The sequence below is a fragment of the Crinia signifera genome, chromosome 6 (assembly GCF_055691185.1).
Source record: "Crinia signifera chromosome 6, ASM5569118v1, whole genome shotgun sequence".
NCBI lineage: Eukaryota > Metazoa > Chordata > Amphibia > Anura > Myobatrachidae > Crinia > Crinia signifera.
Window position 1 is genome coordinate 187,036,721 of NC_139222.1, and position 24,908 is coordinate 187,061,628.

The 24,908-nt window shown below is 45.1% G+C and overlaps 1 protein-coding gene across 8 annotated transcripts in view; it reads left to right on the forward strand.

Annotated features, from left to right (window-relative positions):
* PIK3R6 (phosphoinositide-3-kinase regulatory subunit 6) overlaps positions 1-24,908 on the forward strand; it is a 77,364-nt gene that overhangs the window by 24,493 nt on the left and 27,963 nt on the right. Inside the window, exons 1-2 of one of the 8 annotated variants that reach the window (XM_083148412.1) lie at positions 1,715-1,865; positions 4,422-4,641. The exons of 5 other annotated variants lie outside the window; for them this stretch is intronic. The gene's annotated coding sequence lies outside the window, so the exon portion shown is untranslated. Of the gene's footprint in view, positions 1-1,710; positions 1,866-4,421; positions 4,642-24,908 lie in introns of those variants that run through there. 2 more of the 8 variants (XM_083148414.1, XM_083148409.1) reach the window with 2 other exon arrangements.

A 24,908-nucleotide genomic window follows, 5' to 3' on the forward strand; every position in this document is an offset into this window, starting at 1 on the left:
TAAACTACTTGAATGGCAGGTTTGCCGGTGTCTCACCAGCTTCCTCTCTGACCACTCCATCCTTGATCCCCTTCAATCTGGCTTTTGCCCACTTCACTCCACAGACTGCCCTAGTGAAAGTCCCCAATGACCTGCTCTCAGCCAAATCCAGGGGCCACTTCTCTCTGCTTATCCTCTTGGACCTCTCTGCTGCCTTTGACACTGTGGATCACCCTCTCCTCCTCCACACACACTCCAAAACATTGGCCTTTCTGGCACAGTCTTCAACTTGTTTTCCTCTTACCTCACCAACCGTTCCTTCTCAGTCTCTACCTCTGGGAATACCTCACCACCTTCCATCCCTACTGTTGGTGTCCCTCAGGGTTCCCACCTTGGCCCCCTTCTGTTCTCCCTGTACACCTCTTCTCTGGGTGCACTCATTAACTCCTTTGGCCTCCAGTACCACCTCTATGCTGATGACACACAAATCTACCTCTCCTCTCCTGATCTGTCCTCCACTGTTCTCTCTCAGGTTTTCAACTGCCTCTCCGCTATCTCCTCCGGGATGTCTGAGCGCACTCTGAAGCTCAACATGGACAAAACTGATCTCATTATCTTTCCCCCACCCAGAGCCACACCCCCTACTAATATAGCTATCACTATTAACAACTCCATCATCTCCCCCGTTCCCCAAATCCGCTGCCTGGGTGTCACTCTTGACTCCTCCCTCTCCTTTGCACCCCACATCCAAGCTCTGGCCCACTCTTATGCAACATTGCTAGCATCAGGCCTTTTCTCTCACAGAGTGCATCTAAGCTTATCATCCACTCATTGGTCATCTCACTGCTCGACTACTGCAATGTTCTCCTCACTGACCTTGCTCGATCCCAAATGGTTTCTCTCCAATCTGTCCTCAACTCTGCAGCCAGGCTTATCTTCCTCTCCCGACGCTTTTAAGCACATGCAATCTGTCATTAGATGACTCATATGACCGGGGTCATTTGACACTCCCTCCCTGGCTAGCGGAGAAGAGAGGTGCAGCTTCTGGGCGGCCTGTGGCAGTGAAGATGCCTGGAGCCGCAAAATTTCCAAGCGGCAGACGGGTGGGCGGCTGCAGATGGGCGGGCGGCTGAAGAGAGTGGTGGATGTCCTTTTGCTCAATTCTGTCACTACTCGTGATTGTAAGCAGGTCTTTCTAGTGTATGGCCACCTTACAGTTGAGCCTAATACAAATACTATGTAATGTTTTTTCAACTTTCACCTAATATTGCACTGTTATATAGCTCTGTATGCAATGTAACAAAGCCACTTACAGTACATGTTTAGAGATGGGCTACAAATAATCCCTTCTGGGCTGTAATAAGGAAGTCATGGTTTGTGCAAAGTAAGAAGAAAACTAGTTATCATTGTGTGTTATTCATGAATATTTGATATGTGGACTGTTTGCCTGCTATCAGTAATGCTGTATTGATCATTGGAAACCTTTAAATATTCCATTAGAAGTGATAACTTTTATCTCTTCATGAAAGCATACTACAGGATGTTAACCCTTGGTAAAGAGAAGATAAGAGCATCAGCTGCTGTATTTACTTGCTGTGAAAGAGTTAAACTCTGCGTGATATACATGCGAGGGAATGTGCAGCCCCATCAGATTCACAACTCTGCACAGCTTGCCTTCAGCTGAAATGCTCCCAGTAATGACATTCCCCTTTATTAGGGCTTTCTAAAGTCTTTTACACAGCGTGTAACTGTAGACAACCCGCTCATTATTCTGCTGTAGTGAGTCATCCGGAGCCCAGATGCACATCGCTTCCTTGGCTATGTGTGTTTGGGTTTATTGTGAACCGATGCTGGAGGCTGGGAGATCTGGTGTCTGGAGGGTTCAGGTAGGAACCATTAGTATACTCAACTATGTTATTATCCTGCTCCAAACTTTTCCAAGAACTATTCCTCCACTCATACCGACCTGTATGCCCAGCTATGAAACACTGCATGCTCTTCCCTTTCCTTCTCCTACTTATCCTACTTTTATCCTCAGGCATCTCTTTCTAATTAGATTTGGTAAGTTAACATTACCATTAACATACTGTATCTGTATATGACCTGTTACAGTTTCATTCAATTTCTTGTATGACATACATTCCATAAAGTACTTGATGTTAGTGCCATGCTTTAGTCTCCAATTTCCTTATTATCTTACACTTCTGTGACCACCGCATTCTCTTCTGCGCTTGGTATGTATATGGTCCTCTGCACTCCCCTCAGCTCTATGCACGCAGCATCTGGTGCTCCACAATCTTATCTATGCCTTTGTACATTATTCCATAGTCTATCTTGGCCTCACACTTTTCCACTGTACTTAGCTTTCTCTCCTGTGCACTGGATTTCCTGCATCGGGTGGGTACAGGATGCCAGGGGTCAGAAGATGGTCAGTGGTATCCCAGTATGCAGTATCCCAGCATCTGCTAGTATTCTTTCTTCTGCTACCTCTAACCATACTACCTCAGTGCCTAACCCTAACCCTCCAAAATGCTAACCCTAACCCTCCACACTCCCTTTTATCACATAATAAAATCTTGGGAGTACTTAGAAAGTAACAGCAAGAGGTTTCAGCATTTTTTGCGTATTCTGTGTGTCAGTCTGCCCACTTCAGCAGAAAAGCACACGGTTTGATCAGTTTAGGCTTGTGCGTACTTCAATGCCCTTGCTTCCAAGTGGTCAGCAAATTAGTTCCCTTCCTGTCTAATGTGGTATAATTATTTCATTGCTAAAACTAGGCACACACTGGCCGATATATCTGCTGTTTAACAGAACAGTCCATATATTATGGGCGTAAAGCAGGTGTGTACCTTGTGGTCCACTGGGCAGGGACTGATGTGAATGTTCAAATATTCTATGTAAAGTGCTGCAGAATATGTATGCGCTATATATAAGAAACTGAAAATAAATAAATTGATACAGTATGTCTGAACCACGTTGTTCATAGACATATCATGCCTGCCCGGCAGAGAGCCCGTGGAGCTACTGTAGATTGAGTGCAGCATGCCGGACTATGAATTCCCAGCCCGAGCGATTATGGACAGTGCATGCGCACGATATGCAGTGCACATGTGCGAGGCATCCGCCCGAAAACAGCGAGCAAAGGCTAGCCTTCACTCCCTACTCACAGGGTGACTGACACCATGCTGGCATTTGGGGGCATACCTCAGAAAATGCAGGTGTCCCCTGGCCGTTAGGAGGAAGGTCCACTGACATCATCAGCGGCCCGCTTCTCCCCACGGTCTCGCAGCACGGAGTGAGTTCTGGCTGGCATGTGTAGGGGGGCATGTGTTTGGCGGGGTGGTGACCACCAAATGCTTGCAGCCAAGCCAACAGATCTGAATCAGGCCCATCATGTGGTGTATATGGGAGGTAGGATATTGCTGCAGGGGCTGACACCACAGCTGAGCAGGCAAATTCAAAGCTGCCTGACAGGAACGGACATATTGGGCACACTGACCTCGATCGACCACTTAGTTGGCGTGACAGTAGGTCCATGGAAATATCTGTCATATGTATGAGTATCCACCCTAACAGTTATTTATTGTAAATATAGCAAATCTTTTCCATAGCACCTTACAGAGAACATTTATACCCCCTTTCAGACAGAAAAAAAACCAACAGGAATTACCCTGGTCCAGGGCTTCAATCCTGAAATTTACCAGGGTTTTTCCTGGATCTTAATTCCAAAGACCTGGGACGCTGGCTGTCTGAACCCAGGTTTTTGGGATTAGCACCCACATATGCTCTATTTCTCTGATTATACCCAGTGAGTGTCAGACGTGTTATACATTATACACACTTCCCAAATCTGCCTGCTATGTGTGGGGAGCAGGGATAATCAGGCTTCTGTGTGAAAGGGGGTCACAGGGTTTTTGTTTCTGTGAAAAGCCCGGGGTTTTGGGATTTTTCTGTCTGAAAGTGGTATAGTCAATTACATCAGTAACTGAGGAAGGAGGAAACCCATGCAAACACAGGGAGAATATACAAAGTCCACACAATTAGGGCTGTGATGGGTATCAAACCCATGCTTGCAGTGTCATGAGGCAGTGATGTTAACCATTACACCACAATTTTGCTTTCATAGACATATGTTTCATACACATTTTGCAGGCACAATTCCCCTATTGACTCCCAATTGTCACAAATGCCCAATGGTCACAAAAGAACCAATACAGATGTTTCCCACAGTGTTCTCATTATTAATTTATCAGCACCTTTAAACACTCACATACTCATATTTTGTAAGTTATTTTTCACATGACCCTGGTCTTCACACACATCACCTGATTTCCGAACGAAAACAATGTGTCCCATTTTCTCAGTGGAGAAACAAGTTCTAATTAACTAATCACATTTGGCAAATTAAAACGGAATCTTTGCTTTGTCTCTGACCTTATTAGCTTTCATGTAAAAACACGTGCTGCACAGTTCTGTTGGTGATGCTTCAGAGAAGATTTAGCAACACAACAGACATTCGGGAACATAAGAACCTTACGGATTGAACCTTTGATCGTGGGGTGAGAGAGCTGTAACCTACAGTATAATTATATAAGCAGAGGTTGATTGGGGAAGGAAGCCTAAACTCTAAGAAAGGATGTACTGGATTTCCTCAGTATACTGGTAAGTATGCAATACATTAAGTATAGTTGCATAATACTTCCAAGATACTACAGGGAAAGGATTTCTTTTGCAAAGTTGCTATTTGGCAAGTCATAAGCTGTGTACACACGGGGGCGATAGGGGCTGAAATCGCTGAGAATATGGTCGCTGGCGACCATATTGCCAGTGATGGGAGTGTACCCCGGCGATAAATCGCCGGGTGCACGCTCCTGTTTTCAGCCCCGTTCTAATCGCTGGCCGCAGGAGCTTGCTCCTGTGACCAGCTGATTACCTCTGCGGCACTGCCCGGCAGAAGTTCCCTTTCATCAGCGACCATCTCTGGTCGCTGATGAAAAGGAGAAATTGAGCGATATATCTCCCCCGTGTGTACGGGGCTATAGTGCTGATAACAGGTCTACATTTGTAAAGCCCCGTACACACAGGGGAGATATATTGCTCAGCAATATATTGCTCAGTGTCTCCTTTTCATCAGCGACCAGAGATGGTCGGTGATGAGAAGGAACCTCTGCCGGGGGAGCCGCAGAGGTAATCAGCTCTCCTGCGAAAAGCGATTAGAATGGGGCTGAAAACGAGAGCGCGCACCCGGCGATTTATCGCAGGGGCACACTCCCATCACTGGCAATATGGTCGCCAGCGACCATATTCCCAGCGATTTCAGCCCCTATCGCTGTGTGTACACAGCTTTAGGGTGTTTGGGAAGGTCTGGGAATGGCAGAGGGAGTACAATCTGTTGAAGTGTTAAGGCCCCCATACACTAGGGCGACTTGTCCTTAGGACAAGTCGCCCCTGACTTCCCCCTGAGCTTCCCCGGCTGCTCCCCGGGGGAGCTTGATTAGATTGGCACTTGATGTGCCATTTTTTACATGTGATAAATCGTCTCGATTTATCACATGTAAAAAACCCGGGGAGCAGGGGGGGGGGGGGGGGCTACAGAGGTGGGAGCTGGTGGGAGCAGGGGGGCGGGGGACACGTCTGTGTCCCCCGCTGCTGGCGACGCTGCGGGGGACAGCGTCGGTGCGAGGCGGTAGAGGCAGCAGGGGGGGCTGGGGACGCTGCGGGGGACACGTCTGTGTCCCCCGCTGCTGGGGACGCTGCGGGGGACAGCGTCTGTGCGAGGCGGTAGAGGGAGCAGGGGGGGCTGGGGACGCTGCGGGGGACACAGGCGGCAAAGAGCCGGGCAGGGGGAGCCGGCCGGGAGCTGTCAGTAATGAATAAAAAAAAAAAGCCCATACAATGAATGGGCAGCCTGTGATTGGCTGCTGAGCGCTCTCTCAGCCAATTGCTGACTGGCTGAGAGAGCGCTCAGCCAATCACAGGCCGCCCATTCATTGTATGGGCTTTTTTTTTTTTTATTCATTACTGACAGCTCCCAGCCGGCTCCCCCTGCCCGGCTCTTTGCCGCCTGTGTCCCCCGCAGCGTCCCCAGCCCCCCCTGTGCCCTCCACCGCCGCGCCGCCCCGCCCCACTAGGTCCCAAGTCGGGTGGTCGGACGTGCAGCAGGTCCGACCACCCGACGCAGATCCGATGCGCACGGGACCGCGCATCGGATCTGAGGGGACATCAAAACTAGCCGATTTTGGTCCGATTTCGGCCAGATCCGACTGATCTGGCTGAAATCTGACCAAAATCGGCTAGTGTATGGGGGCCTTTAGACTATGGAATGGCTATACTAGATATGTACATAATAACAGACCTGGGGCCAGATGCACTAAGCTTCAAAAGTTATAAAATGGAGAGTAATAAACAGCCAGCCAATCAGCTACTACCCGTCATGTCACAGACTGTGTTAGAAAAATATCAGTCAGGAGCTTATTGGCTGGTTGTTTATAACTCTCCATTTTATCACTTTTGAAGCATAGTGCATCTGGCCCAGGGCCACAGCCTCTCTGAGAAGGGTGTGGTATATTATGACGACTTCCAACAGTCAGAATCCTGTGCCGTTTTCATTTCTTCCTGTATTCGACATCTGGAATGCAATGTTTTGGCCATGGCGTGTTTGCAACTCCGTGAATCGGCAAAAAACGTAGAGGATTGTTGAAAAATGCACGTGAATTTGACAAACCACAGCTGTTTACAACAATACAGATCCAACTTTTTTTCAGATCTGTTTTGTTGGAAACTACCGTCAATGCTGTCGGAAACGGCAGCAATGAATAGGCGAGGGACGCTATTTCCACAGGAGGAAATATCGGTCGGGATTGAATACCCCCAATGTGTTGAGGGTGCGTGTGAACGCCAGCTCCCATTGAAGTCTATGCATAGTGTGAGTGCATGCATAGTGTACGCCCTGCTATGTCACGACCAGTGTACTGCAATGCGTATGCATTACAGCAACACTGTAAATGGACACATCTGTATTACATACTCATGGTGCAATGATTCAGTGAAAACTCTGACTGGGACAAAGCTCTAATGGGATATAATTTATTTAGGAAATGCAGAATGGGAAGAACGCGGAAGAGGAGTAGCATTGTATTAAAAAGAATACTTGAAGAAACAGGGGAGAAGGCAATTTTATGTAATGGGTGATCTGCAGACCAAGTTAGGAATAGGTCTGGACAGGAACCTATTGCAGGACATCATTAAAATGGCATGAAAAGGAAAAGGTTATAACCATGGGAGACTTTATTCTACCTTATGTAAACTGGGAGGTGCAAGTTCTACTAGAAGTATACACCTTACACATTGCTATACTGGGTCAGACGCTTTCACATTAAACCCAGGTTGCCCATTATACAGAGGATGACCTGGGTTTAACCCATCTTATGTGGACAAAAACCTGGGATCCAAAGATCATGTTTTATTTAACTGGGTAACTAAAGCCATAGATGAAAGGAGGGGGGGGGGGGGGGAGGAGGCATAGCTGTAGCTTATCTAAACAATAACGGTAATGTTGGCAATACACAGCACCTTTATTTGGCCAATTGTCCCAATAAGCGGATCAGCCAGATAATTGCAGAGTGTATTCAGGTGACTGATCCAGTAATATCTATCAGTTGGACATGCCGGATCCTCTCCGATTCTATATTCAGTGTCAAGTCAGCTGCATTGGGCAGCAGATGTCCTGTCACGGCATACTGATACACATTTCCCCTGCTCATTCACATGGGAAGGAACAGAGAAATGTCTTGTCATCGGGGGTGGAGAACCGATATCACATGTCAGATAAAATGCCTGTCGGTCTGACCCGGAGGGCTCTCACACGATTTGGCACTTGACTAAGTTTTGCATCTGATAAATCGGGGCATACTGATCTAGCTGTAAATGAGAATGCGCTCTCCCTCCTCCATTCCGCCTCTTCGTTTGTAAGGTTTGACTTGTGCACATTCATGCTACACATTTCTGCATCAGCCACATTGAGCACTATTATTATACACTGAGCACTATTATTACACACTGAGCACTATTATTACACATTACATAGTTACATAGTAGTTAAGGCTGAAAAAAGACTTGCGTCCATCTAGTTCAACCTGGTATAGATATCCATTGCTGATTTGGTAGGTTCTGGTATTTTACAGACACATTATATTTCTTATTTGTACCCATGGATGTTTTTCTCCAGTAAATGTTTGTCCAACTTTGCCTTGAACGCATTTAATGAGCCAGCCGTTACCACCTCTCTGGGAAGAGAGTTCCAGAGTTTGACTGTTCTGACCGTAAAGAAATTCTTTCTACTAGCTGAATGAAATCTTTTTTCTTCTAATCTATACTCATGCACTCGTGTCCTAGATTCCTTTCTAGTAGAAAAGAGGGTGTGTGATAGTTCCTTATATTGGCCCTTGATATACTTGTACATGTTGAGCATGTCCCCCCTTAAACATCTCTTTTCTAATGTAAATAGTCCCAAATTGCTTAATCTCTCCCCGTAGCTTAAATTCTCCATTCCCCTAATAAGCTTTGTTGCTCGCCTTTGGACTTTTTCTAATTCTATGATGTCCTTTTTATAGTGTGGGGCCCAGAACTGTACTCCGTACTCGAGGTGTGGTCTCACCAATGCTTTATATAGTGGCATAATTACCCTTGAGTCCCTAGTTTCCATTCCCCTCTTAATACATGCCAGAATTTTGTTGGCCTTTTTTGTAGCTACATTACAATGGGCACTACATCCCAGTTTGCTGTCTATTTGGACTCCTAGATCCTTTTCAAGTATGGAATTACCCAGTTCCTCTCAGCTAAGGTTGTAACTTGCACACTGGTTGTGTCTCCCAAGGTGCATAACCTTACATTTATCTACATTGAACCTCATCTTCCATTTTTTTGCCCACTCATCTAGAATTGCAAGATCATTTTGAAGCATGGTGACATCTTCTGATGATTTGATGACTTTGCTAAGTTTTGTATCGTCCGCAAAGATGGATACATTGCTGAGTAACCCTATCCCAATATCGTTAATAAAAATATTAAATAAAATGGGCCCCAAAACCGAACCCTGGGGCACTCCACTTAGTACCGGTATCATATCTGATACGGCACCATTCACAACCACTCTTTGTTCTATATTACATAGCCAATTCCCTACCCATCTGCAGATATTTTCCCCCAATCCTAGGTTCTCCATTTTATTAATCAATCTCTTGTGTGGGACAGTATCAAATGCTTTAGCGAAATCTAGGAAAATCACATCTACAGCATTTCCATTATCGAGGTTTTTGCTAACCTCTTCATAGAACCCTAGTAGATTAGTTTGGCATGAACGATTTTTCACGAACCCATGTTGGTTAGAACTAAGTAGACGGTGATGATCTAAATACTGGATACCATCCCTTAAAAATCCTTCAAATAGTTTACCCACAATTGATGTTAAACTAACGGGTCTGTAATTAGAGGGATCTTCCTTTTTTGAATATTGGCACTACCTCTGCTATTCTCCAATCTTTTGGTACTATACCTGACGATAGTGACTTGCTAAAGATATAATGTAGGGGGGTAGCTAGTTCATCCCTTAATTCCATTAATACCCTCGGATGAATCCCATCTGGCCCTGGTGATTTATTTGTTTTGAGTTTGCTTAGCCTCAGTATTATTTCCTTTGGCGTGAAATCCACAATGAGATCTGGCTTATTTGTCCCGTTTGTGGTAAATGTTCGTTCCACAGTCTGCTCTCCCTTAGTAAATACTGATGAGAAGAACTCATTTAACAGTTTTGCTTTTCCTTTGTCCTCAGTAACACTTTTTCCACTAGTATCAGTTAGTGGGCCTATGTTTTCCTTAATTAAACGTTTACTATTTATGTATTTAAAAAACTTCTTTGGGTTGGTTTTGCTTTCAGTGGCTATGCTTATGCACTCTTCATATAATATTTTAGCTGCTTTGATTACCCCAGTGGTTCCCAAACTGTGTGCCGTGGCACCCTGGGGTGCCTTGGAGGACTTGCAAGGGTGCCCTGAGTTGGTGGTCCAGGACCAATTAAAGTTATTTATGTCCATTATAATAGTCAAATTGTGGACAAACAGAAGTGAATCCGGTACATTACCACATAACTGATGCTAAGGATGAGAAAGAAACATCATTTATTTAAACTTAATGTTTGTTTCTGACTTTCTCAATAAGAAACCTTTAGCCTAGGGGTGCCGCAAAACCATTTCTGATACTTCTGGGTGCCGTGATTAAAAAACTTTGGGAACCCCTGGATTACCCCTTTACAAGTTTTGTTTGATTCTTTGTATTTTGCGAACGCCTCCTCATTCAAGTTATTTTTATAGAATTTAAAGGCTCTGGTTTTATTGTTGATAGCGGACCTTACTTCTTTGACCAACCATGGTGGCTTTTTTTTGTTGAATTTACCTTTAGTTACTTTAGGAATGTATTCAATAGTTAGTGAATCAAGCACCTTTTTTAGAGTATCCCACATTTCCTCTGCATTTTCTCCCTCCATAACCGTTTTCCACCCAATTCCTGTTAGTGCTTCCCTGAATAATTCAAAGTTCGCTTTTCTGAAGTTTAGTATTTTTGCAGAACCTTTTTGATGTAATTTACTGAAGTTGATTTCCAGTGAAACCATATTGTGATCACTGTTCCCTAATTGTTAAATTACTTTTGTGTTTGAAACTAAGTCTGTGTTATTTGTTAATACTAAGTCCAAGAGTGCCTCATCACGAGTTGGAGTTTCTACCGTTTGTGTAATAAACTGGTCTTTAAGTAAGCTTAAGAACCCATTGCTTCTTGCTGATTTACCTGTTTCGTTTCATTGAGCATTTATTTTCCATGTATGTGGTGAGATGTGCACTCCCTGTGTTGGACTGAATAGTAGCATGAATGTTCCGGATGTGGTCACTGGGTCGACTCTATTGGGGCCGACATGCATTTGGTAGACCACTGAAATAGGTCAACACCTGAAATAAGTCAACAGAGTTCGAAGGTCGACAAAAGAATTAAGTTGACAATCAAAATGTCAACATGAGTTGTTGTTTTTTGAGCCATGTGCCGACAGGTGGTATTTCATGCCCAACTATCCACAACGGTGTGACTGTCAACATTCGGGACAAAAAAAAACGTGAAAAACTTACTTCGACCTTGCTCTTGTCAACCTAATGTTTGTGTCGAACCGTCCAACCCGGTCGACCCAAGTCCTGTTGGCCTTCAGTGGTTGACCCAATGACCATTACCTGAATGGCCTCTGCGCTTCTCATTTGGATTAATTATTAATATTAAAGGCCCCCATACACTAGCCGATTTTGGTCAGATTTAGGCCAGATCAGTCGGATCTGGCCTAAATCGGACCAAAATCGGCTAGTTTTGATGTCCCCTCAGATCCGATGCGCGGTCCCGTGCGCATCGGATCTGCGTCGGGTGGTCGGACCTGCTGCACGTCCGACCACCCGACTTGGGACCTAGTGGGGCGGTGCGGCGGTGGAGGGAGCAGGGGGGGCTGGGGACGCTGCGAGGGACACAGGCGGCATAGAGCCGGGCGGGGGGAGCCGGGAGCTGTCAGCACTGAATACAAAAAGAAAAAACCCATACAATGAATGGGCGGCCTGTGATTGATCGAGACGATTTATCACATGTAAAAAATGGCACATCAAGTGCCAATCTAATCAAGCTCCCCCGGGGAGCAGCCGGGGAAGCTCAGGGGGAAGTCGGGGGCGACTTATCCTAAGGACAAGTCGCCCTAGTGTATGGGGGCCTTTAGTTTGGTCTGAGCTGCATTCTGCTTGTGAGCAGGACCCTTTCACCTCTCTGACTGGGGCAGATGTATTTAGCCTTGTGAAGAGATAAAGTGGAGATAAAGTGGAAGGATTTGCACTAGCCAATCAGCTATGTTTGAAATATGACAGTTGGGAGTTGATTGGCTGTGCATTATCTCCTTCTACTTTATCTCCACTTTTTATCTTTACAGTTTTGTTCCAAATTGTAAAGGACAATGGAATATGCTTCACTTTATGTCAATAAATAAATAAATACATACAGGTAGAAAGGAACACAACAGGGTCTGGTCACACATAAATGTACATTGAGCCACAAATATATATTAAAATGTATTTATTTTTAGGATGTGGCGGTTATGATGTCTCACACTGATACCAAAACTTGTGATTGCTCTTAGAACAGATAATTGCTTTGCTGCATTTGATGTGCAGCTGATAAGTTAGTCTGCCACAAATTTTCAGCTGTAGCTGAATACATCATTTTGCATAGTAAGTTTCTGGTTGTGGCTACTATTTATATACCATATTTTTCTCATGTAAATGTGAGATACACAACACATTCATCACAGTTTTGTGTTGGCTGGTTGGGGTGAGGGGCAGTGGGGCAGATGTATTAAGCCTGGTGAAGAGATAAACTGGAGATAAAGTGGAAGGAGATAATGCACTAGCCAATCAACTCCCAACTGTCATATTTCAAACACAGCTGATTGGCTGGTGCTTTATCTCCTTCCACGTTAACTCTAGTTTATCTCTTTGCCAAGCTTAATACATCTGCCCCAGTGTTCCCTCTAAGGCAGGCATGTCCAAACTGTAGCCCTCCAGCTGTTTTGAAACTACATGTCCCAGCATGCCTTGCAATAGTTTTAGCATTCCCTAATAGCAAAACTGCAGCAAGGCATGATGGGACTTGTAGTTTCACAACAGCTGGAGGGCCATAGTTTGGACATGCCTGCTCTAAGGTGTGCACGCACAGACATTACACCCGAGCGCACAAAGGTATGTTGCCGCCCGCACACCTGTCAGAGCTGCAGCCGGCTCCATGCATGTTTAAGTTTAGTTTTCCTACAGGGTGCAGCCATATTGGAGCCTGAAGCCAGCCTGCGTACTGCGCTGCCAGACGCCCGACAACCAAACAGCATGCACTGAGGAGCTCCAAAGTCAATTGGGTTAAAAAAAAGTTCCAGGATACTCAAGGTCATGCTCATGTTATAGGGGGATGGAAAAGGATGTTTTGCAAATCCACAGGAAACTCTGCAACGTAAAAAGCTTCATGATAATTGAACTCTGTAGTAGTTTTCACCTGTGATTTGTAGTGTGAATCGGCTTACAAAGCTCAAATAACTATATGTACCTGCTAGCATTGTTGGATTGAAAGGCAGCCAGCTACTTATAGCAGGGAATTCAATTAGGAGTGGGTTGCACGTTTGCATCTTGCGCAATTTTTTTATACAATGCATGCTGTGGTAATGGAATCAACAGCAGTAAGTTTGGAGCTATTGCTAAAAAAAATATACTGTAGATAAATTAGTATTCACAGTTGCAGTAGACTGATACCGCTTTCAGACCGCACTCCAAACACGGCTAATTGCCGTGTTCGCGGGGCCTAAACACGGGTCACGGTGCGGTTTGAAAGCGCCACGCTCAGAAAACCCGTGTTCAACAACACGGCTTTTGAACCCTGGTCTTTACCAGGGTCAGACACGGCTCTAACACGTGTCTATATGTCAGAAAGGCCCCGACCCGTGTCATCCGACACTGCTGTTTATGAAGTGCCGCTATTGGTGGATTTCTGTGAGGTCAGCAGTCTGACCCCGGAAATCATCAAGCAGCACGCTGGAGCTGCGGACCACGGGACACAGGCACCATCCACACTTACAGCCTGATGTTACCCACTTTGGAAGCCTGCTTTCCAGCAATATGGACACTATGGAAGTGTGACACTCTGCTGCATGCTAACACCTGAATCACACAGAATCAAAGCACAAACATCCATGAGGTCAGAGAAGTCTGCCATGCTGCTGCTGCTTCTGCTGCTGCAATGCTGTGAACAATCTCCGCCCCTCACTTTTATTTCCTTTGTGACATCATTACTGTGAGCCAGAAAAAAAGTAAATTTTTAATGACACACATAGGTTTTAAAGCACGGACCCGGGTTCAGTGTGTAAGCACCAATCCTAGGAAAACCTGGGTTAAAGTGCAGTGTGAAAGGGGTATGACACTGCTCTCCGCAAGGACAAACCCGTGTTTAAAATGCAGGGTCGGACACGGGTTTGCGGTCTGAAAGAAGTAGAACGGGTCTGTACATACACATTCCAGGTTAAACTCCAATGTCTACTTAATGTGGGATAATTGGGTAAACTACCAGAAACTACCAAAATGAGTCACTGCGCTTCTTAATTAAAAGAATGAGGGATAGATAATGGCTGAATTGATCTGTCATACACCAATTGTCAAAATTGCAATAATGCAAATGTATTAATACCCCCCAAAATATACAGTATATAGTCTTCCAATATATAAGTGACTGTCTATCCCTCATTCTTTTAATTAAGAAGAACAGTGATTCATTTTGGTAGTTTCTGGGCGGTAATGGAATCATCAGGTGGGTAATGGGCATGGTAAAGTGTACTGAATACAATATGTTTGCTACATATCTCAAAATCTGAATAAATAATGAAATACTTTTCCTTTTTTTTCAGTAATGGACTCAACTTATTTTTTATTTTATTTTTTATATTTGATTGTAATAGTGTGTACACACGCATGGCTTCTGATGTTGCCGATATAGTGAACATCGGAAGCCATATCGCATGGTGATTGTGTGTTTTTTTAGGGCTTGCGAGCCCAAAGCGCTGCCGATGCGCGCTCCTGTGTGAGCACAAAACGGCAGCCAAATAGTGAAGGCAGGCAAGACTATATAGTGCAGATCTGCACTATATAGTCTAAATTGTGCCACTAAATGCATGCCCGGCTATGCGAGGGTTTTGCATAGCACAGCATATCTGCCGTGTGTACACACCATTACCCTATGAAGGAGCGATAATTATTTATGGCATTTTTGTTTGTGAGAAATATGATTGTGGCTTGTAGGATACCCCCCATTATTTGATAATTTAGTCACCTATTTTCATTGCTTTATAGTTAATATGCAAATGCTTGAAAGCCTGACAATAATGTTGTTTTCAATCAATGAACACTGATTGTTTAAAAAACCATAACATGAAATACTGGACAACAACAAAATAATTTTCATCTATTAGCAAAATCGAGCACTTCAATAATGCCAACATCTGTTCCCTAGTTTAACCTTTATGCTTTAGGCTCTATCTGGTTGATTCTAATTCCCTCAGAACGGGGTGAATTCGGTCCCGTTCCGATGGTTGGAGGACTGTGCATGGTATTTTACGCACATGTGCAGGTCCCCTTTGCAAACGGCTTTGGCGATTTGCATAGGAACCAGTCGCCGGAAGCCGGGTCGGGGACGGGTGTCGTCCATGGGAATGGCGAGGATTTCATGGACACCCCATGAAAATACTGGGTACTCCCAGGAGTATGCGGTTGGCATTAAGTGCCAGGGGCGGGTGGCTGACTGTGATTTGCGAAGGCAGGAGAAATTATTCGATGGCCGGGGTCTTGTCTTCATTACACATCTCCTCGCATGGTAGCGACGGGACTCGGGGCCTTATTCTAGTTCACTCTTAGAGGAAAATTCGTTCTTAGCTGGACAAAACCATGTGCACTGCAGGTGGGGCAGATGTAGCATGTGCAGAGAGAATTAGATTTGGGTGGGGTTTTTCTTCAAAGTGAGATCTATATTGCAGTGTAAAAATAAAGCAGTCAGTATTTACCCTGCACAGAAACAAAATAACTCACCAAATCTAATTCTATCTGCACCACATAGAAGGGGAGAAATTGCAAAGTACAGTTGAATTGCAATAAAAAAGTTATTCAATCTCTTTTTCCGTCTCAGAACATTTCCGACAGTTGGATATATTGGCCAGTTTGAACAAAGCTTTCAATCTAAGCCTGTTGGAAACATTCCAACAGATGGAAAACAAGTGGATTGGCGAAAACTCACTGATCCATGTGTATTTGAAACAACAATGCAGATTTAACTTTTTTTAAATGTCGAATCTACATAGGCGAAATATGGCGAAAAAAATCTGAGAGAATAGGTGTGTGCCGATATTTCCAACTGTCGGAAATATTGGCACATATTAATTACCCCCCATAATCTGCTGTCAAGGGTAAAAACAGATTACAGTGTTCAAATTGACAACAAAACAGGTAACCTACTGTATATCGTCCCTTTATAATTTAGTAAAAAAATATATATATTTTTTTTTACATAAGGACCTTTTTACTAGAATATCCTTATTTTCTACAACTCCACAAGTCGTTAGCACTGGGTTCCTTGCATGTCTAGTAATGAGACAGCTTATTGTTCTTGCAACATAAGGAAGAATTGTCTTACAATGGCTGAAATCTTTGTATGCCAAGCTTGGCATATCTTCAGCCAGCACCGCCCTTTGTCAGCTTATACTGTATTAGAGCTTTGCAGAGATACTTGATATACCATATATAATCGAGTATAAGCCTACTTTTTCAGAACATTTTTTATGCTGAAAAAGCCCCCTCGGCTTATACTCGAGTGAGGGTCCCACTTGAGTCAATGGCATATATTCAATGCCGTGGGCGAGCGGTGACTGCGAGCAGGACTTTTTGCTCGCAGTCACCGCTCACCCTGTCAGTATTCAACTGACCCCCCCTCATACGCAAATTCCCCCTCGCTCCGTTTTTTTGAGCGAGGGAGAATTGGCGTATGTGCCTCCAAAAGCTGCGAGAATCGAGGCGAATTACAGCGAGTTTGCTGCACTAGCCGCGGCTCTCGCAGTTTAGGGGAATCCTCGCCGTTCTGTGACTGCGAGGATTCCCCCGGAACGTTGCATAGTGCGAGTGGCCGGCGCGGGGGTTAAACTGCGAGGATCACTGGTTTTCTGTGATCCTCGCAGTTTAACCCCCTCGCCGGCCGCTCGCACCGGCATTGAATACATGCCATTGAGTTTTCCCAGTTTTTTTGTTGTACAATTAGGTGCCTCGGCTTATCTTCGGATCGACTTATACTCAAGTATATACGGTATGTATAATTTTATGTATAATTTTATTAACAAAAATTATAGAATTAAATCAAGTTCAAAGAGAGCGGCAGACATTTAACACTTGGGTGATCGGATGTAACAAGACTGCCAAATAATCTACTTCTCACATTTTTGTTCCCTACATAATTCTGAAATATGAGCATTAGAATTGTTATTATGCAGATTTGCTTATCTGTAAAGTTGTAAACCCGTCTATGAATGTCCAGTTTGAACATCATCAGGCCGAGAAATGTGTTGAAAAGTGCCCAAATCGTATTTGTCTAACCTCCGCTTACGATTTGAAGCGTGGTTCTGTGCGCATCATATCAGGAGAATGCAAATGCTACACGTAAGATTTATCAGATCCGGCAGGATCCACCAGCACTAAGGTCACATACGATACATCATATGCTAAAGGACCCGGCGAGCAGTTGGTGCCCTAGGCAAGATTTTAGCTGGATTAAGACTTTTGTTGGGCCCAGGGCAACTAAAACAGGGGGTCTAGAAGTAGTATCATAACATTATCATTTCATGAGAGATAGAGAGAGAGGGAGTTACAATAAGGGGGGGTGATAACAGTGCAGCTGGGAAAGTATACTTGAGGGAAGATGGCTCTGCTTGTGAGAGCTGAGAGTTTGCAATCTAGAAGGGAGGTGTTGTCAAATAGGGGTGACACAGAAGGGTGAGTCAATGTGCTGTGGAATAAGGTTAGGGGGAGGGTGATCAACAGAGCCGGCCTTAGGCATAGGCAAACTAGGCAATTGCCTAGGGCATTTGGAATGCCTAGGGCAGTGGTTCCCAAACTGTGCGCCTAGGCTCCCTGGGGTGCCTCGGAGCACTTGCAGGGGTGCCTCAGATTGTTGGTCCAGAACCAGTTCAAATTATTTATGTTCAATGTAATAGGCAAAATCAGTGCTTGTGGCTTTCAATTATAAAATATGTGGATAAACAGAAGTGAATCATTTTCTTCACCATATAACTGGACCTAAGGATGACATTTAAGCACAACTTTAATTCTTTTTTTTAATTTTTGGTAACAAACTTTTGTCTTAGGGGTGCCCTTAAAAATATTCTGGTACTCTAGGGTGCCGTGATTCAAAAAAGTTTGGGAACCACTGGCCTATGGGCATCAGCAGCTTCTGCTGATTAAAATGATATGCAGCAAGCCTATATTCTGTGTGTGAGTGAGGCTGTATCTGCATATGAAATAGTGTATTCATGGAAATCACTGTAACATAGCATTCCGTATGCAGGTACAGCCACAGTCGTACACAGAATCAGGGCCGGTGCAAGGCACCGGAGCGCCCCAGGCGAGTCGGGGTGGGGGCGCCCCGGTGCCGGGGGGGGGGGGAGGTTGGTACCTGTGTAAAAAAACTTCCGTCCCCGGCGTCCCTGCTGAGTGCTGGTGCGTGCAGGGGTGTCCGTGCCGCCGGGGGAGCCTGCGGCGCTGTTATTGTGTATAAGCTTGTCGCGCCCGGCGGGGTCCCTACAGTGGATAGAAAACAACGCTGCGCGCATAGCGCTAGTTATTTTCTATTCACTGTAGGGACCCCGCCGGGCGCGACAAGCTTATACACAATAACAGCGGGGACGGAAGTTTTTTTTACACAGGTACCACAGTGCTGGGGGTGAGGGGCGAACTGCCGCCCTCCAGGTGCCGGCGCCCTAGGCAAATGCCTAGAGCTGCCTAGTGGTGGCGCCGGCCCTGCACAGAATATAGGCATGCTGCATATCATTTTAATCATCGGAAGCTCCCTGTGTGTCCTGGTCACATAACAATGCAAATAAGACGAATTATCAGCAAAAAATGCACCCAACGTTAGCAGAACTGGCCAGGAGCTGCATGACCTATTGAGGCAAGATGTATGAGGAAACATCTGTATCCAAGCAGAGGCAGAGGTCACAGTGCTGTGCGAGTGCTGTCTGTGGGTGGGTTGGTTGTGCAATAGTGTTCGGCCTATGTGTAAGGGGCATTATGTGTGTCATGTATAAATGCATTAATAATGTGCGACATGTGTAACAGGCATTATGTGTGTCATGTGTATAAGGGTATTAATAATGTGCAACATATGTGTAATGGGCATTATGTGTGTCATGTGTATAAGGGCATCTCTAAGGACATTAATAATGGGTGTCATGTGTAAGGGGCATTACTGTGTGGTATTATCAGGGGTGCCGAGAGAAGTACAAATTACCAAGGCCAAAGTCTGATGGAAAGGCCTTGAGGGGGCCCCGGGCCCCCTCCCCTTAAGTGACAGCAGCAGCTGCAGCTCTTCTCCTCTGCCCAGCACACACTGCTTTGTGCTGGGTTTCAGTGTGGCCATGGAGGATGCTTAAAATACAATATTTTCTATGGATTTTTTTCTAAGGGTATAATGTGAATAATGTGAGGAGTAATGTACATAAGGTAAAGTGGTACTACTGTGTGATGTAACGTGAATAAGGGACACCATCGCATGATATAATGTGAATAAAGTGGCACTACTGTGTGGCATAATTTGAATTTGGGGTACTGTAGGGTGGCCATGCCCCTTCCCAGCAAGAACACACCCCTGTTTGGGCTGCGCACCGAACGCGTGCACTGTTTCTATATAAAATATTGCTGGTAGGAGCACCAAAATGATGACTGCTATGATGAGGGTTGATGTGCTGGGAAAGGGGAGCAGGGTCAGTGGCGGAACTAGTGGCGGTGCTAGGGGGCACCAGCCAAAATCTTGCCTAGGGCGTCATTTAGGCTAGGGCTGGCTCTGGTGATCAATTATTATTGATTAGTATCTTGGCATGTGGACAGTTTTCATTAAATATTTTAACCATAAAATGATGACACTCTCCAGGAACCAATCAATGTGTAAAACTCTCCTCTCCCCCTGTATCAATGTGTAAGCTATGCATTGGTGTGGTCACTTTTAACTATTTCCCCCACTTACAAACATACAGTCACAATTTTAACTTCATACAATATAACTCCAAATGTCAGTCAGAAAACTCCCTTATTACATTAAATTTTAATTGGTAACAAAACAAAGTTACGTTCTCTCAAGCTTAATATGTATCCCTCGCCACTACCCTTCCACCCATTCCATTTTAATTGCTAAAAAGAAGAGCTCACCCTACTGCCCTAAGACTGTTTCCCCAGATAAAACATGCTGATGTGTGGACTGATTACTTAATGTTTGACTCACTCTATACAAGATATGCAAGCCCATTGCAGAGGCCAATGTGACTCAGCTGCTCGCTTCTTACGTCATGATCTGGCAAATCACCAGCTATCTCACTGTGCCCTCCCTCCTTGCCTGCAGCAGGATTGGTACTAAAACCAAGCATTGGGAATCCCGGAGTTCAAAATCCCAACGCCAGAATCCTGACCGCCGAAACCCCCCCCCCCCCCGCCGCTCAACCACGCAGTGGGCCCGGTACCTCGCCACGCTCTACACACTAATTTATTCTCCCTCTATGGGTTTCGTGGACACCCATAGAGGGAGAAAGTGTCGAGATTTCGGCAATCGGGATTCCGACCGCTGGGATTGTAACTGCATCCCCCTGCAGCCTGTGCCTCCAGCATTTGTACTATACTGACACTGCTCAGGTTGTAAACAGTGTCAGTGGTCTATAGCCCAGTACAGCTCAGTGAGCAGTGTCAGTAGCTGCCAGCTTTGCCGATCAGAGATAATGATCCAGTCAGAGGCAGCAGAGGGCCTTCTAAAGGTGGAGACCCAGGGCACATTTCCTTGTGACCCCATCCTCCAGCCCGCCTTAATCCAATTCCTCGGACACCCACTTTTAAGCTAGGTCAAACCATACACTTGCAAGCGCCAGCCATGGCACTCAGGTCTTGGCCATATCTGTGTGAAAATTGTAATTTCTTCCCATATGTCCGTGGGTTACTACCAAGTGCTCAAGTTTCCATAGTATAGAACCAATACAGTAAAATATTACGAATGTAGAAACAAGGAATTGTGGATTTCTTTAGAAAATAAATACAAAACTCAATAAACAGGACATACAGTATAAAGAAATACCTGAATGAACAATAGTATTGCTTTTTAAAATCACAGCACACCAAACAAGACTTTAAAATTGCCAAGGCATAGCTTTAGACCCCCCCCCCCCCCTCCCCAAAAAAAAAAAAAAACTTTCACATGAAAACAAGAGACCAGTGAATAACAGCTCAACAGGTGGTGGTGGTTGTAAATTGGTGTGGACATCTCTGGGGCATACCTGAAGCAGCTCAAGGCACACTATTGTGCCACGACACAGTGGTGGAAAAATTCTGTGCAGTGGCGTAGCTATAATTATTCCGCCCCCCACCAAAATTTTGCAGTGCCCCCCCCTCCCATGCCCCCCTCATGCCGCCTTACCCTCCGCTCAGCAGGGACACGCAGATCTACTCTTCGGTGCGGTCCCGGCTCCCCTGCTGCTTCTGCTATGAAAATGGTCCATGACAAAATGTCCGCCCCTATACAGCTGACCGTTTTATAGAACTGTCTGCTGTATGGAGGGCGGACATTTTATGATGGTCCATGGTCCAAGAACAATGCAGAAGCCTGTCAGCATGATATATACAGTGCCTTCCGCACTCCCTGCAGAGATCTGAAACCGAAGCCAAGATTTGTTTAAATTTTAAATTCAACTTAACATTAAAGCTGCATTATGCATGTTACGAACATACTCCTCTCTCCCATTAACTAAAGTTAGGAGCCAGTAGCTACGGGTGTGGTATGCGGTTCCGACAGTCATTAGCCCGATGTCGGGATCCCGACTGGCCGGACAGCGGGGCCAGCGCAACAAAGCCCCTTGCGGGCTGGCTGTGCTCGCCACACTGCGGGCTGCACTTGCCACCTATTCTCCCTCTATGGGCAACCCGGCCGTCGGTGTTTTAACAGTCCGGATCCCGACGTCGGGTTAATGACTGTCGGGACCACGTCCGGCACCCGTAGCTACGGCTGTTTTTTTCTGGGGCTCTATTTTCTCTATAATATAAAACCTGCAAATCAATTAACGTTTCCAATTTAAATGACAAAGGAGGTAAGGGGAAACAAAAACAAACCGCAATCTCCGGTTGTAGGCTTTAGATTGGCCCTTGTGCTTACAATCCCTCTTTTATTGCCAGAGCTGTAGGAGAAATGAATGAACCCTTTTAAAACAGGCTCTATGTGTCAGCCCCACTGTGCTACAGCCAGTGCATTGAGAAGCAATTAAATATAAGCACATAGATTTTGTATTGCCTAACACAAAAGTGAAAACAGAAAATGCGGGGCAATTCGGACCCATTCGGTCGGGCCCAAATTCATTGCTGTTTTCGATTGTGGGGGTCTGCACTTGCACAAACCCCCCTGTGCGAACCCGGGCAGGGGCAGGGGATTATAGATAAGCCAGTGCATCAAACTATTTTTAGAGTCAGAGTATTAGATGATGGGAAATCTAAATGATCTTGTAGGCTTGTCATCTTTGTGTCTTGTATTACGCACTATTCTGGTGTATCAAGCACTAAGTTCCTTTGTATACTAGACTTTATACACATGGGTGTATGTTTAGACAAAAAACAGGAACCTGAAGCACTTCATGCAATATCTTCAGCTGATTTGTTTTTCAGTAGAAAGCACAACAACCTTCTACTGTTCCTTTGATCAGAATTGCTCTTTCCTGGCTGAATCTAAAGACGTATGCTTGCTTTCCTGCTTCTTCACATTGTTTGCTAGAGCTTCCTATGTGTAAAACTTATGTTTGACACATGAATTAAAAATAATAATAATATGTAATAAAAAATAACAATGTGCGCCTAAACAAGACACCTCCACAGTTTGATTGGAACCTTTGTGCTGAGACGAATGGTTCAAAACACCAGAGTCCAAAATAGAAACCCGCAGCAACTTTTCACAGCTAGGCACCATAAAAACTCAGTAAGCGGACGTAGTAGTAGTGGCCTACGTCGCTCACCTGCCGGCACACCTTCCTCACGTCTCTCCCTGCTGTGGCTCCCCGTTTCCCTCCAGCAACCCAGCGTGGCGGCTTATCGCAGGAGATCCAGCAGGTTTGTTGAGAGTGACTGAGCAGATTTGCCTTTGGCTTTTGATTACAAAACCATGTGGCAACCAGTCCACAGAGTGTTTTTACTTGGTACGAGGCTCTATTGTTATGTACCGTGGATGTTTGTTATTCTCCCATTAAACTCCTTTTAATGCACCATGAAGTGCAATTTTTCTTCCATTTCCAACTTAATAATAATAATAATAAAACAATATACCCGGCGCCGTGTGAAGACATGCATTCACACGGCATCTATTCAGTGATCACCGGCTGTCTGTAGAGCAGAGCAGCGCTGATCACTGTTTTCCCCCAACCACCCCCTCGCCCGCAGGAATTAGCGGGATTGTCCCACTGTAATCGGGACTGTTGGGAGGTAAATCAAGTGGGACATGTTTTGCGTGAATCGCATATTCGTAGCCTCGTCCCCGCTATACGATGCCGGCTTTACAGCACCGTAAAGCGGGAGCAGAGTCAGGATGCAATTGCAACACCATGCCGTCCTCACAGAGCATCTTCCCGCTTGATCAGGCCACCATGCACGGATAAGGCTGCCTACTACTTAAATGTTATTTGGAAGACCGATTGGATTATTAATTTTGACCACGCAATTTATGTTGTTTATATGTGTAAATAGTCTATAAATAAAAGTTTATGAAAATTGAAGAGGTACTTTGAATAATAATATATACGGTATATAATAATAAATAAAACCCGGCTTTTGTAATGAAATTTTCACCAAATATCAGCAACAACCCATGCAATACACACATACAAAGAAATAAACCATAGATGTCCATGAATTAGGTTACACAGGGAAAAAGTACTGAACATGTTTACTGACATTTAATACTTTATATAAAAGCCTTTGCTGGTAATAACAGATTGAAGATGCCTCCAGTATGGAGAAACTAGTCGCATGCATTCAGCGCCCCTGTGCTCACCTGCTTACGAGGGGGGGGGTGTGAGAGGTGATGCGGCTGACGGCGAGTCTGGGAAGGGGGTGAAGTGGCTGCCTTTCTAGCAGCTTCATTCATTTTCTTCCTCCGATACCAATTGAAACGGTCTCTGGCTATGGGCAGTATTCAATGAGGATAATTCGCCCTGTTTCACAGCAAATTTGTGCTATTTTTGCGTTGGAAGGTGATTTTTTTGGGTCAGAAAGTGAATCACCCTATTCAACGTGCACTTTTCGCCGTCTTTCTAAGTGATTTTCGCCGTGTAGCAAATCGCCATCTTTTCATGGAGAAGTGGAAAGTGAACTTTTAAAATAAAGTTGTTGTTGTTTTACATTTGGTGTCAAAAAATCAGGAATTTTATTCTGTGAAGGGGCATGCTATTTTTATTTATGTGCCCCATATACGTTCTGGGGCAGGCAGGGAGACTTCCATCTCCCTGCCTGCCACTGTCCTCCGGCTCCCTGCGGCGTCCGCGAGCCCCTGCCTCATTGAATAGGGGGATAGCAGGGGGACAGAGAGGCTCCGGAACACAGCGACTGTGCAGCGAATCCTAAACAGGATTCGCTGCACGCCGTGAATATGTTCATTGAATACTGCCCTATGTGTTTGGGATAATGGTCTTCCTGAAAAGTCCACCTAAGCTGAGATGTTGCAAAGCATCAGCATCTCTGTTCACTTTACTAGATACTTACCTACTCTCCTGAAAACTGCGGGAGACCCTCGGATTTCGGGTAAGTCCTTTGCAGCCCCAGAAGAGCAGCGAAGCAGGCAGTATGGTATGACATTCATCAGCAATCGCATGACGTGCGGGAAGGGGGTTGAGCTAAATGATGAATTATGTCATTTGGATCCAGACCCATGAACTGCAAGTGATTCTCTGTATTGGGGACTGGGCAGAATGACGAGCCAGTCTGCCTCTGCCTATCAAAGTATTTTGCAGTGTCTCCTGTTCAGTCTTCTCCTTGAAAGGACATTAAAGAATTAGGCAGGTACTGTAT